The sequence below is a fragment of the Nannospalax galili genome, unplaced genomic scaffold, assembly GCF_000622305.1.
Source record: "Nannospalax galili isolate Female #2095 unplaced genomic scaffold, S.galili_v1.0 scaffold6975, whole genome shotgun sequence".
NCBI classification, from domain to species: domain Eukaryota; kingdom Metazoa; phylum Chordata; class Mammalia; order Rodentia; family Spalacidae; genus Nannospalax; species Nannospalax galili.
The window spans coordinates 100,701-104,317 of NW_008335812.1; positions in this window are offsets into that span (position 1 = coordinate 100,701).

Below are 3,617 nucleotides of genomic sequence, written 5' to 3' on the forward strand. Positions count from 1 at the left end.
TATGATGGAAAAAATAATTTTCGATCTTTGAAGCTAAGCAAAATTCAATACATAATATAGTCTTAGTCTCTGATTTATTTCATTAATTTATGTTACTTTTTGGCACATATTCCATGCATAGTGTTTTTCCAAAGAATCAGCTTTGTTTTCATCTGGAAAGTATGTTGAGCACAGACCTCCCACAGCTTATACCTATTCATCATTTCATTTTGTGTGTACTCTCCTTTCTCCAAATCTTCATTGCAATGCCCTTGGAAGTCAGAAGAAGGCATTGCATTCCCTGGAACTGGAGTTACAGATGGTTGTTAGCTGCCATGTGGGTGCTGGGAACTGAGCCCAAGTCCTCTACAAGAGCAGACATGCTCTTAACCACTCAGCCATCTTTCCAGCCCCAACAGCTCTTTTTATTTATTTATTATTTTATTTTGTTTGCATGAGTGTTTGCCTCCATGTATGTAATTATACTACTGTATACAATGCCCATGGAGGCCAGAAATGTATAGGAAACCAGGATTCCAGGTCCTAGGGTGAGATGAGCCTAAAACTTTTAAGCCCAGGCTGCATTCTCTGCTAAAGAGAGGGGTGCTGAAAACAGTGGCTCTGATAGTCCCTGTCTTACAGAACACTGTGTGTCTAGCAGGAGACAGTAACCTGGTCATGAGTGCAGGCTCCCTGCTCTGTGGGTAAGCATCTTGGTCAACAACCCTTAGCTTACCTCCTTGTCCTGAACAAATACCTCAGCTATCCTTGGATAAGAGATTAGGCCAGATTAAAAGTTTACTCGAGCTAAAAGCTAAAATTTTACCATATGATTAACTCTAAGAAAGAAAACATTTTGGCCAATAAATTACCAGATGGGCATTGATAACCTTGAGGGAAAATTTAAACATCTGTCTGGTACCAACTAACAGATGATATGTCCTGCTTCTTTGTACCCTAAATCTTTGTATGTGACTGCCATATCCCACATGACTGCCAGTCCTTGGGGTGTATAAACACCATCTGAATTTTGAAATAAACAGCTTGTTGAAAAGACACAATTCCCAGGGTCCAAGACTCTGTTACCAGATTGTATTGCCATCCTTCACAAGAGCAAGATTCCCTGCCGAGCAAGGCATACTTGGGTCACCTGATAGAAGAGAGCATTGAATTCCTCTGGAACTGGAACTATGAGCAGTTGTTTGCTGCCAGATAGGAGCTGGGAAGCAATCCCAAATCCCTTGGAAGAACAACCAATGATGTTACCTGAATCTTGTCTCCAACCCTGGCTCCTCTTTCTTACCACTTATTCTAGTTAATTCAATTTTGCTACAAAAAAAATTGCTTTGACTTTTGTTTATGATGGAATTAAATTCTATTGTGCATGTATTTCCTACTTTTGTTACCCAGCTATCTGGTGAAAGACACTTAGGTAGATTCCTTAGGGTTGAAGTTGTGAATTGTGCTCAAATAAGCAGAGGTGTCTACTAATACCTGTGACATATTGACTTACAGAACTTTGGGTAAATACTCAGAAGTGGTATTACTGAGCAATATGGTAGCTCTACATTTAGTCTCTTGAGGACACCTTATATTATTTTCATGGTTACAGCAGATTTACAGTCTTGCCAACAGTTTACAAAGTTCCCATTACTGACATGAACATTTGTTGTTATTGTTTTCTTTATGATAGGCATTCCAGCTGGGGCAAGCTGGAGTCTCACTACAGTTTTATTGTGCAATTCCCTCTGGTGATTAAGGATATTGGGCATTATTTCATATGAGTATGTCTGTCTGTCTTCATTTACAATGAAAATCTGCTACCGTTTGAATCTACTCTTATGTTTCAGGTTATAGCCTAGATTAACAGTAGATTTACATACATTATCACCACAAGGATAAATATGAAGCATTTATTTTAGTAGTTCACATTTTAATTTTGGTTGTGAAATACTTTTTATTTAATTTTGGAAAACCTCATACACGTTTTCAAAGTATCTTGATCATATCCACCCATCAAAATCATCCTCTTCCTCCAATTTCTTCCAGACTCCACACAAAATTCCATTCCAACTCATCATTTAAAAGAAATTAATTATAGCTCATTGAGTCCAATTATTGATAAGGTATTCAGACATCCACTGGAAGATGTGGTACCTATCTGTGACCAAGTCCACAGGGAAAAAGTTCTAGACAGAATAGGACTGTATGAACTGTTTCTCAGCATAATATAGCCTATATATGACAAACCAAAATCCTGCATAATTTTAGATGGAGAAAAACTTGAAACATTCCCATTAAAATCAGGAATGCAACAGGGCTTTCTACTATCCCCAATGCTTTTCAAAATAATTCTTGAAGCCCTAGCTTGAACATTAATAAGAGAAGAGAAAATTAAAGAGATACTAATAAGAAGAAGAATCCAAATTATCTCTCTCTGCAGACAATAAAATATATTTCTTGATTCATCTATAAGTTGACCAGAAAAGTCCCAGAAATGATAACCATTTTAATCAAATGTCAGGATATAAAAGCAAATTACAAAAATAAATAGCATTTGTATATACTAATAACATGTATGATGAGAAACAGATCATGGAAACACTTCCACTCTATTTTAAGTGGCACTAACCATATAATATATAACTAAATTGGATAATCAATAAATAATGTCTGTAAGATTATGTTTTGAAATTTCTTGTACATATGTACCATTATAACAAGAACCATTCCAGCCATCAAAATCATGCATAGGAACCTCAAGCTCCATAACTTCTACTAATTTACTGATAAGGAACAAAAGTTGAGGTAGAGCTTTAACTCCTTTGTGTCTTCATTATTGATCACTGGTGTATTTAATGTTCTGCCTTGATTAAGGTTCCCTAAGTTACATATTAGTGCTTTTCTGTTGGGTACACTTGATACAAGCCATTCTTATATTTTTATCCCAGCTTCAATATTTAGGAAAATGTATGCTCTGGTCTTATGATACACATATTATGGCTTTCTTCTTTGACTACCTGTGTGGCAGGATCTTCCCTAGAGCAGTTTCACATAGGCCTGTCCGATGTTTGTCTCTTTTGACTACATTCTTTCCCCCTAAGCAACTTTTAAGCAGCATACCACAATCTCCTTCTGAGGTCCACATTGGGATTACACATTTGAGCAAGATCCTGTGTATTCATACTTCTGTTCCTGGAAAATACAGTGTATCCATGTCCTTCCAAGTTACTAAAAATGAAAAATCTCTCTTCTTTTTTGATGTATATGTCATACGCCATATTTTATTTATTCATTCAGTTCATGACAGACATTTAGGTTGATTAAATACTCAACCATTCTAACTGATACTGGCATAAACAGGAAAATGAACATATCTATTCACTATTGTGGTCTTATGTCCCTTGAGCTTATACTCATCAATGCCTCACTGGATCATATGGTATTGTTACAGAGAAATCTGAGACCAACTGCCAAAGTTAAATGGAAAGAGGGAGTTTAATTTCATACTTGCAGGACTGACATCATTCCATAAAAAGAGACAAGAGTGTTTAAAGGCTTTTACACTCATGTGAGAAATGCAAGCAAAAGGTACATAGCATACATATGGTAATTAAGTAAGGTAAACTATGTCCTCA